The 11,454-nt window shown below is 46.5% G+C and overlaps 1 protein-coding gene across 2 annotated transcripts in view; it reads left to right on the top strand.

The window, feature by feature from the left end:
- The first annotated feature begins 1,373 nt into the window (after nt 1–1,373).
- Nucleotides 1,374–11,454, top strand: part of SMAD2 (SMAD family member 2) — a 68,712-nt gene continuing 58,631 nt past the window's right edge. For both annotated transcript variants that reach the window (XM_067545388.1, XM_067545387.1), the window contains exon 1: nt 1,374–1,487. The gene's annotated coding sequence lies outside the window, so the exon portion shown is untranslated. The remainder of the gene's footprint in view (nt 1,488–11,454) is intronic.

The following is an 11,454-nucleotide window of genomic DNA, read 5'->3' as shown; positions in this document are numbered from 1 at the left end:
AATGGAGAGCTAGATGGGGAGGGAGGCAGATGACTCCATATCTGTCTACAGTGGGAGTTTTACACCTTAAGTATCTGGGTCTGGGCAGTGTCGGAGACAAGATGGATCTTGGGTTTAAGGTGACCAGATAGCAAGTGTGAAAAATAGGGATGGGGGTGGACGTTAATAGGCACCTACATAAGAAAAAGCCCCAAATATCGGGACTGTCCCTATAAAATTGGAACATCTGGTCACCCTACTTGGGTCTGATCCAGTCTACCAATGCCTGTGCTCCTACGTGTGGTGATCACTAGAAGAGCAGTGCTTAATTAATAACGAAAGAGGCAGTGGGACTCTAGGAATGTTGTTTACATTCAGAACTGATGCAGCAAGCCCAGAAGTGCTGGGGCTATGAACTGCCCAGCTCAGCCTGGGGCCCAAATTAAGCCCTGCGTGTGCGATGCGTTTGCTGGGCCCTGGTCCCATCTCCCATGATACAAAGCGCTGACGTTCGGCAGGGACTCGGGTGGCCCCGGGCCAGCGGGACGCCTCCCCATTGGGAAGGTGGCTACCCACCCGCCGCCAGGCGTGGCGCTGGCCTGGGACGTTTGTGGGGCGGGAGCCGCCCCTGGAGGGATGGTGCAGGGCCCAGCACCGCCGGGGTCCCAATCTCAGGGGGCTCCTGCGAGCACTTGGGCGGGGGACAGAGTCACGCTGGTGGGGGAAGGGAGGTTTGGTGAGCAAAAGACACAGGCATCCCCACCATTTAATCTGGGGGGGGAGGGGAACCCCTCACGCTTTGGGGCAGGGTGGGGGAGGCCTGACTCGAGGCTTTTCACGTGGGCGGGGTCCAAAGCTGTGACCCCGCCCATCACTGAACGCTTGGTGGGCCACAGGCCAGGGGTGCGCGTGGGACTGCGGGGGGAGGGGAGGGACTCGCACTGGCCCTCGGAGGGCCGTGGGGGAGGGGCGTCGAAGGGCCCCGAGCGGGATCATCGGGTGTGGTGGGCGGTTGCTTAGTGGGGAGGGGGAGGGACTATTTCTTCCTGCTGGAACGCGCTGCCGCGCGGAAGGTTTATTAGTTCGCAATCAATGAGCTCCTGGCGGAAGGATCACCCACGCTGACTCGGTTATTCGTCCTCCTTTCTGCGCAACCTCCCCGAGCGGCGAGCGACGCAATTATAGGCCAATCACCGAGTGTCGTTCCTCTCGCCCTGAGCACGCAGCTCGCCGCGAGGCGTCCATCACGACGTTTCTCGCTGCCTTTCGCCGATTGGTCATAAGGACCGCCAATCGCTGCCTAGGGCGGGACCTAGCCCTCTGTCATCCAGCCGCCGCCCGCTCTCCCTATAACTGACCTGAGGCAGAGCCAACCAACGGGGTCGCTCGCAGAGACGCGGCGCCTCCATTGACCAATGGCGGGCGCAGTGGGCGGTGGCAAAGAGGAAGCCAGCGAGAGAGAGCGAGGAGGAGCGGTAGCGGCGCAGCTACTGCTAGGCGAGGAAGAGGTTGGTCCTTGGGAGGCGGCGGCGCGGGCCGGGGTGGCCTTGCCGGGCAAGGCGCGGATGCCGCCTGTGCGCGCGGCGGGCGGGTGCTAGGCTCCTGCCTAGAACTGGCCATGGCAGGCGTGCCCTGCCCCCCCCTTTGTTGTGGTGGGAGGCGGCAGCAGCAGCAGCAGCGGCTGCTGTGGGGGCGGGGAGCCTTGACTGGGTAGCTGGGGCTGGGGCGGTGGGAGAGATGGAGCCGGAGGCTGGGGGGGAGGGTGCGGGGCTGAGGCCGGGGGGAGCGGGAAGTCGGGGGTTGGGTTCTGGGGGGAGGGTGCGGGGCTGAGGCCGGGGGGGAGCGGGAAGTCGGGGGTTGGGTTCTGGGCCCGATCCTCTCTTGCCTCCCTCTCGTCCCCAGGCTGTGAAGCAGTCGGTCGGGCCCTGCTCTCGTTTTGTTCCCAGGAAATAAACATTGGGGTGGGAGGGGGAGGCGGCGGCTTCATCTTTCTCTCGGGCACAGTATGATTTCTGTGGGGCGGGGGGCGGATCAGGGTCGGCTTATTTCTTCCTCCTCTTCCCCCCCCCCCTCCAAAAAAACAAACCAAAAAAAAACCCAGCCCATGACCAACTCTCTCTTTGGCTCGGACTTTCCCAAACTCAGATCTCTATACAACAGGTTAAAGGTGAAAAACTACAGCCTGAGAAGTCCAGGTTGTATAAAATTGTGAGCGAGCTGAAAAGAAGGGAGTGGGGCTGGAAAGTGACTTCCAGCCTTAACTCCAGTGGGTGTTCCCAAGGGGGTCTCTCTCCCCTGCATGTAGGCAGTGAATGCTCATCCTCTTCACTTACACTTGTGAATGCTGTAACTGCGTTGTGCAAACATCTATGAGGTACACAAGCTTATACACAAATAAGCATGTCTTATCCAGTTGATGTGATGTTGATGTACTGTATTAACTGCAAATAGTGGTCGCTGTATCAATTTTGCCAAATTCCCACTTGTATGGGGGTGTGTGAGGGGGAAAAATAACTGAGTAAAATCGTTAGTTTATGCCCTGTATAAAGGATGGTTGGGTAAGAGGACAGTCTTCCAAGGCTATTGAAAGTTGAGTTTAAGATTCAGTTTCTGATGTAAAATCTCTTTTCTTCTCAATTTGCCTGTCACTTTTCTTTTTCAAAGAAAAATCATGCTAGTTGCATTCTGCTGCTTCACAAACCAAGCTCGTAGGTTTTCGAAAAAGGTTCTTAACAATTATGATATGAAAGGTTAGTTAAGATCTACTTTTAGATAGCTTTAGATAGACACATCCATGAGACAAATCTTGTTTGCATTCTGTGGGTGACTGGAAACACTTTCTTAAACTATCTTATGTGAATGCTGAGATGAACAGATTTCTCTTGCAACTTATTATAGCATGAAAAAAGCAGTTCCTAAATGTATACAAATAATGAAGATATCTGCATCAAGAAGTTGACAGTAAAATAAGCCATTTTGATTATTGCATTTGATCAGAGTGGGTGACTTTAAAAAAAAAAAAAATCTTTAAACAAATCTCTCATCAAACAATAGGCTGCAGTAAGGACAGTTAGATATACTTCAATTTGTTTACAATTGTCAAACTGGTAATTGTGGGGTGGCTGCAGTGTGGCAAAATACCGACTAAAAATAACTTTGTGGAGGGGTAGGCGAGGGGAGAGAGAGACTGACCCCCCCCCCCCCAAAATTCATAAATTAGGTAGAGTCTGATCTTTCAAGGTCTATCTCAGGAGCGTGTTCTCATGGATGTCTATAAAAGAGTGCTGATTCTTCACTTTTGAATCTAATAAGATTCCTGTTTGAAATGATTTGGTGACTTTCCTTTATATTTGTATATTTGTTCCTCTGCTGCCATTGGAAAAGGAGAAGGTTGTATTTTGTTTTTCAGGGGTATCTTAAACTATTGCTTTCACACAATTATTGTGAACTGCCTTTCAAATATCAGGGGATATAAAAATCAGTTTGAAACATTAATCTAGTTATACTCTTAAATCGCTAAGATTGCATGTATGGTGTCAATTTATCATGAGGTTAACTCCATAGTAAGAGAGAAAGTTCTTGGGTTTTTTTCTAGATCTCGTAATGCACATTCCTTACTCAAACAAAATAGCAAAGATGAAATATAGTATTAACCCTCAGTGAAACCATCTCCTTTTTAAAAAAGAATTTGATTTTAAACCCAATTATAGAGGCTTCAAATTGATGGTTAACGCTGTATAGGAAGGTGTAGTAGGCTACCAATGCACTGGATTTCCTTTTTAAAGCCCCATGCAGTTTAGACTCAGAACTGTAGATTACTAAAAATGGTGTGCAAAAATTCAAACTGAGTTCTCTTGCTAGAATCGCAGGTATTATTTGTTGTGTGTCAAATGTAGAATAGGAATAATCAACTCTAGTGTGGTTTATAAGGTCAAATTGTAATTGAAAAGGCTTATATTTGTAAGAGTTTAGTTTCTATCTAAAATGACTTCTCTTCTTCCCCCATCCCTATCCTCCTAAAACCTCTTGTATGAACAAATTAAATCAATGAGAATTATGCAGGACATCTCCAAAGGCAAGACCCTCCTGGATCCTCTTCCATCCTTTCATGTCACCTTGATCTTTCCAAAGTGATTGAGCCCCTTTAGTTACCATTGAATTTAACTGGAGCCTGCAGATGCTCAGTATTGCTGAAAGCTTGAGAGAGAGAAACCTTGTCCTTCTCTCCCATCTCCCAACAAAAAAGCTTGCAAGAACAGGCCTTACAACATGTCCTGAAGGGCATCTGATTTAAGATCTGTACCAGAGGGAGAAGAAAATCCCAAATTCTGTCTATATAAACAACAGTACATGATGAAACTTTAGTTATTGTAAAAGTATTTTAGGTTTTCAGATGTATTAACACTGCCTTACACACTGCGTGTAAATTCTCTGTAATTGAAAGCATCCATTTATGGGCCTGACTTGCTAATGAGCTGTAAATTCTGGTTTTCAAATTGGATTTTATGACTTTTATCATAAAGCTACAAGCTGCTTGTGAGCTGTGCTGAGAGGCAAACGATACCTAAGCTTACTTTGCCAAAATATTTGTAACTGTTAATTTGTTAAACTGAATTGCTGCAGGTCATGCGATGGGATTAGTGGGGGGTTTTGTAGTAGAACAGAGTACAGGCAGTCCTGTGTTCAGCACTGTCTGGTCTAGAAGAAATTGAGTGAATGCAGGAAATAATTCTGAAGGCTGTTTTCAACTTTCAGCAGGTTTTTGAAACATCCCTGGAGAAAGTGCACTACATAGGCCAAGGTTTTGTTTCTCTTGACATTTTATTATACTGACAATAGCACTTATACTGCTCACTACAAGAGGGCAATAAGGCAGTGATTTTTTGCTATCCAAGCAGCTTAGGCTGGAACTTCATCAACAGATTTCAACTATCTCTAGCATGACTGAAGACTCTGTCACTTCAGAACAGTGTGTGTGTGTTGGTGGTGGAGAGAACTCAGCTTGTTCACTCTTAGAAGATAAATCATTAAACTTGGCAACTTTATCTATCATACCCTTCTATTTCTGCGTTTTGTGGGCTGACTGGTGGACTTGTATGAAGAACTAGGCAGTTATTTATTTGTATTAAGGGCTGCGTTGAGAAGGACTTCAGTTAGCCTTGCCTTGCCTTGCCTTGTCCACCTTCTAGTGGTCTCACAGGCTTTAATCTATATTTTAGCAGACTTTTCCTTACTCTTGACTTCTTGTGTTTTGATTGTTAATCACTTATACAATTGATGGCTCTTGTTACTTCTGGGGGCCATTTTAAACCTGTTTCTGTGTTAATATTCATGTTTAATGCATTTCTTTAGTAATCAGACTGATTTGAATGGAGTGCATAAAAGCCTCCACATGTAACAGGCAGAACAAACATGAAAAATACGTGCAAAATTGCCATGCATTTGGAACAATAACTCAGTGCTTCTGCTGAGATGATATGCATATAACTTTAGCTTTGATAGCTAATAATGCAGTGAAATTCTGATAACCTTGCTTAGAGTACTGGGTATACATATAATAACTTTAATCCATCACTTCATTTGTTTTTAATGAAGTGGAATCCTTGATTGCTATTTTTGTAACTTCACCTAGGTTGATTGCTAAAATACTTCTGCTTTAATAGCAGTGTGGCTAAGGATATATCTAGACTTAAAACACTGCCACTGCAGCACTTCAGTGTAGATACTGCCTACTCCAAGGAGACTCTCCCTTTGGCGTAGGTCAACAGTTTCCAACCTTTTCAAGTGTGCGGACCCCTTTTCAGCCTCCAAACATTTCACAGACCACCACGTGCTACTAGTTTTTACGGTTTTTTATGGCAATCTAACAATAACAAAGAAATAATATGCACTCAGTATGCTGTGTGCTTCCCCCAGTGAGTGCTGCTGGCCCAGGAAGCAGTGTGGGGGAGGACACTGGGATTTTTTGCTGAGCGTGCACTGTGGCGGCTGCACCACCTGGGTGAGTGGGGGAGTGCATAGAGGTCCCCAAGGTGCGTGGCTGAGGCTGCTGCTTCTCTGCTGTGGAGCTCTCCCCCAGGGGGAGCAGGCTGTATTGGGGAGTGGAGGGGCTATTCAGCCAGAGCAGCAAGACACACGGGGCGAGGGAGGTCTCTGCCCTGCCCAGGCCACTCTCCAGCAGTTGGGGTGGACTTTGTCTGGCGCTGGGGATGGGGCCTCGGCCGTACCGGTTGGAGCGAGGAGGTGCCTCTGACTTGGCTTCCCAGTCTTCTCTCTGGGCATGCAGGCCCCACTGCCTTCCAGCCCACAGGAGGGGGCAATAATGTACCTCCATGCCCTGCCCACCTCCGAGCCCATCTGCCCCCCCACTGTGCTCCTGTCCCTGTCCCAGGGATGCTCCCAATGCCCACCCAATCCCCCCCAGACCCTTCGCCAAGGTGCACCTCAACCACTGCCTCTCAGCTCGCTCAGTCTGCTGCCTGTTCAACTGGCGCTGCCACCAGGGCTCTCCCCTGGAGCTCTGCACATGCGTGAATCCCAGCCCTCCCCCCCCAATCGTCCCTCCCTGCACTGTTTTTCTTTTCCGCGGACCCTCTGTAGTAGCCTCGCAGACCACCAGGGGTCTGTGGACCACAGGTTGGTAACTGCTGGTGTAGGTAATACAGCTCTCTGAGAAACGGTAGCTAGGTTAGTGGAAGAATGCATTCTTCCATCAACCTAGCGCTGTCTACACAGGATTTAAGTTGGTTTAACAGTACTGCTCGGCATTTCTCACACCTCTGACTTAGGGAAACCCATCTAATTTTGTAGTGTAACCAGGCCTAAGATCAATAAAAGTGATTCTTGACTCTTCTTTCTTTTGCCTCCAGTTTTTAACACAGCATGAAAATGGTCATTTCTATCACTACACTAAACTTCCTATTAGTAATCCTAGCTTTCAACTCTTAAGGCCTTGTCTACAGTTAAAAATTAAGTCGACCTAACATAGGTTGACTTACAGCCACCGTTGTAATTACAACAGTGGCTGATGTCCACACTGCCCTCCTTGGTTCGGTCGAGTGTCCTCACTAGGAGCACTTCCACCGATCTAAGGGGCAGTGTGGGGAGCTGAGAGCCCCCTCTATGGCCTCCCAGATTCACTGTGATCTGTTTTTCCCCTTCTCCCCCACCCTGTTCCCAGCCGGGAGCCTGGGGAAGCATCCAGGGACTTTTCCCCTCTCCTTTCCCTGCCAGGAGCCATTCCCTGCTCTCAGCTAGAATTGGCAGCCATGTGAATTTCATGGCTCAGCCATGTAACTGACAAAGCTGCCCCCATGGGAAGCAGGTGGAGAAGCTCCCCACCGCTTTTCTAAGGGGACATAGTTACACTGACACTGTGTCGCCCTAACTAAACCGACAAAAGCAGCTTGTCGCAGTGGTTTTATTTTGTCAAAAAAACAGGGCAGTTTTGTCAGCAGGTGGTTGATTGCAGAATATACACCACCTCTGTTTTGTCGACCAAACTGTCAACAAAAGTCAATCTCTATTGTAGATGAGGCCTAACTTTCTCCATAGGACTTGACAATGTAGCTAATAAGCGTAACGTTTTTCATTTGTTTTATGTCTCTCATTCTTTAACTTGTAATAGCCCTTAGTATTTGAAGAAAAGATCTGGCTTTTAAAAATTCCATGATAGGTGCTTGAGCCTCTCATAACGAAGAATGAAGTTATCAAGCTTTACAAGACTTTATGAAATGAGTGACAAGGAAAGCAGGCTGTCTTAATTCTCAAAACAAAAAACAGTCAAGTGGCAATGGTGGCTCTTAAAACAATCTGTCTTCATCAGTATGCAGAGTGAAGACAGAGTTTTAACTTTCAAACATTTCTTTTAAGGCTTCAGAGTCAGGTACATTCTACATAAGCTTGCAGTGTGTCAGGTGGATGGAGGTATTTAATGTCTTTATGATTGGATAATAGGTTAAACTTAAAGCGTGACATAGTAGCAGGATTGGGATTGATTTTATTACAGTAGTATCCTGAGGTACCCATTAGAATTGAGCCTCTTGGTGCTAGGGAATCTATAGAGGTAGAGACATTCATGTGTCCTCAGAAGAATGGATTTGCTTTGAGCTGATGTGAAAGGTGAGCAGGGGCCTTAGCTCTGCCACTTGGAGCACTGGTCCATTAGCTAGCTAGATGGAGCTTGTTGGGAGGAGAGCAGCTTTAGAGCCACTGCTGGCCTAATTGGCTGAAAAACTGAACTGGGGATGGAACTGAGGCCATTGCTCAGCAGGCTGGATCTTTTTTTCCTCCCCTTAGCGGAGGGGAGGGTGTGAAGCTGCTCCACCGCCCAAAACATGAGGTGGGAGAAGGGGAAGGAGGAGGGGTGAGAGCTGAGGCCCTTGCTTAGTACATCTCTCTTTACATGTGCAGTTGCTGTTCAGAACCTATGTAGTGGCACTATAATGAAGCAGATTGAATTGGTCCCATATCGTGAATCCACTGATGTATTAGCTCATGCCCACTTCCTTCCTCTCTCATATGCTAGCTAGTGTCCCAGAATTCCAAAAGCATGGGGGAGGGTAGAAATAAATTGTCTGGCTCTAGGGTTGAATTGTTTTTCCTTTGACTATCCAACTTAAACATTAGGTTGGTAGCCATTAGCCAAGACACTGACAGAACATTATTCTCTTCTGGAAGTGCGAGGAGTGTCTTCAGACTAGAGGTTCCTTTCATTTCAGTTAAAGTTGGTATAAAATTCAAGTTTTTCTGCAAGCTATGGTGAATGGAAAAACTTTCACAAATTTTAAAGATGACAAATTCCACTAGGAACACAACAAAATATCTCCCATTTTTGGGATACAAACGTGGCTCTATGAACCTGGAATCATTTTTTGTTTTGTTTTTATTTTAATTGACTCTTGTGTAAGGTAAGATTGGGGAAAAAAATGATTATCACTCCATGTTTTGCAAGTTTTTCACTCTTAATACTGCATTAATATAAGGTATTTTATAAACATTTGGCTATGGTGAATGTACCATTTAAAGCCTCAACCTACATAATACTGAATGACATCACGAGAAGTGAGACTGAAATCTGAGGAAAATGGACTCTTGGCCTCTCTTTTGAACTCTACGGTGAGTCTTCAGAGATCCTTTCTGGAGGTGCTCAACACCCTTGCTCTTATCAAAAAGTGCTTGCAAACCAAATTCCTTAAAACTACAGTTTTTCTTCCAGTAAAACTAGGGAAGATCAGATTTTATTTCATATTTCTTAAGATGAACAAGCAGACTTGTGATCTGAAATGTTTTCAAACCTCTTATACGTGATGAACAGAGTGCTTTTAGACTTCTAGAACACCACTAGTGCTACTATAAAGGGATTTTCCAGACATTGAAGAAGGTGTAGCCTTTGTCCTGAGGATATCCGGCTACGTCTACGTGGGAGATCTGTACCGCTGCAAGATCTCTAGAGTAGCCGTTTAGTGCTGACAGGAGAGCTCTCTCCCATCGACACAATCCACTCCCAATGAGCAGCGGTAGGGGGTGGATTAATTATGTCGATGGGAGAGAGCTTTCCTAGATCGGCTACACTTGGTCTTGCAACTGTGCCGTTGAGCTCTAGAGTAATATACTCAAAACCTTAGTCTTTCTTTTGCATGTCAGCTGTAAGGAAGCCTCTTCATCTTCTGTGCTTTGCTGTTGCTAGGATCATTGGCTTATCTTTAACACTTATGCCAAGGTACTGCACCAGAGTGGCGTAAACTGAAGTTTTAGAATAGCAGACTTGATTTCAAAACTGTGACTTAGAAGTACCACAATTAGCAACTTGTAGTCTACACTGTTAATTTATGTGCACATCAGAAAGCAGAAATATACCTGTAGCTAGATTAAACGTGGTATTTCAATGCCACATTAAAGATGGATAATTTACCTCAAGTAGGCCAATTCTGCTGGTAACCTGATTGGTTGGTTGGTTTTTTTTTTTTTTTTTTTAAAAACAGCAGTCTTGAGAAACACTTGCTATTACAGTAGCATCCACAGAGTGCAGGTCCTGCCTATGCAGGAAGAGTCTCATGCCCAGAAATTGCAATCTAAGGGTAGTCTGCACTGCAAAGAAACGCTGCTGAGTTTCAAAGCCTGGGTCAATTGCCCTGGGCTCACAGGGCTTGGGTTGCAGGGCTAAAAATAGCCCTGTAGATATTTTGGTTCGGGCTGGAGGATGGGCTCTGAAACCCACTGAGGGGCTGGGGTCTCAGAGCCTGAGCTCCAGCTTGAACCAGAATGTCTACATGGCTGTTTTTAGCCCTGCAACTCAAGCCCTGAGAGTCGGTTGACCTGGGCTCAAGATACACCATGCAAATGATGTGGAGAAGAGCAAAACAGTTAATGGAAGTTGCTTATTTTCCCCTTTACCTAGCCACTCTTGAGGAATTTTGTTGCACGTGTCTCAGAAGTGCATGTAATGATTTCATGCCTAATTATAGGGAGGATATTCAGGGTATTGGGGCAGTGTGTCAAAGTATAGACATCTATGTGAGAAGAGGACAAACTTTGAAGATGTAATGGCTGGCCTCCATTGTAATGGTGGGAGCAAGGGACAGACAATGGAATAAGAACAAATGAATGGGGGAGAAATTTTGAAGGGTTTTGAAGACAGGTTCCACAGGATTGAGTTTGATTTGATCGAAAAAGGAGTTGCTGGTGGGACAAATGGGTGATGCTGGTTTTAGTTGCATTTTTTATAGAACGGAGTGGGTGATGTGGGGTATTGTGCAGGCCGTTGGTTGAAGATGCAACTAACAATATGGGTTAAGTTTTAGCTGTGTGAACATAGGTTGGGAACCACTGGTCTAGAATCTCACCTATTTGGCTTGAGGGCCACAAATATCACTTTTACAACACAGAAGGACCACCAGTCTATCAACCCATACAAAAAAAAAAGTATTGACATATACACCATAAAGGACTACAGATCACTACATATTTAAAGTCAACATTTTGATGCTACTGTTCTCATTTTTAGTCACTATTTTACACCTACAAATTACTCACAGTATGTCACATTCACAGACAAAGCACTAGTGTAGATGAGTGACTGTCACTACGCACTGAAGCACATGGCCTGGCAGCTAAGTCACGGTGGGTGACAAACTCGAAGGCACTGATTTTTAGAGTCTTGCCCCTCCTCAAGCATGGTGGGTCCTGGCTGCTCCAGCAGCAGCCTCCCCTCCCCCATACTGCAATCAGACTGAAGGAGTTCAGTGAGGAGGCTGCCTCCTTGCTGATCTCCTGTGCTCCTGGATTCAGCAGAGAATCTGCATGTGTTCTGTAGTTCCATGCGATCCACCTGGGTCCCTAGGCATTGGCTTCCTTCTGCAGCCAGGGGGACAGGAGATCAGTACTCCCTCCCTTTGTCTCCAGCAGGGACCCCAGCACCTAGGGACCCAGGCAGAGCACTTTGCTTTGCTCCCTGCTACAGCCAGGGCGAAGAAA

This window comes from Emydura macquarii, unplaced genomic scaffold, assembly GCF_026122565.2.
Source record: "Emydura macquarii macquarii isolate MOO-44397 ecotype Brisbane River unplaced genomic scaffold, CSIRO-AGI_Emac_v2 contig_1045, whole genome shotgun sequence".
Lineage (NCBI taxonomy): Eukaryota > Metazoa > Chordata > Testudines > Chelidae > Emydura > Emydura macquarii.
The sequence above is the reverse complement of the archived record's forward strand: the minus strand, read 5'-3'. Positions and strand labels throughout refer to the sequence as shown.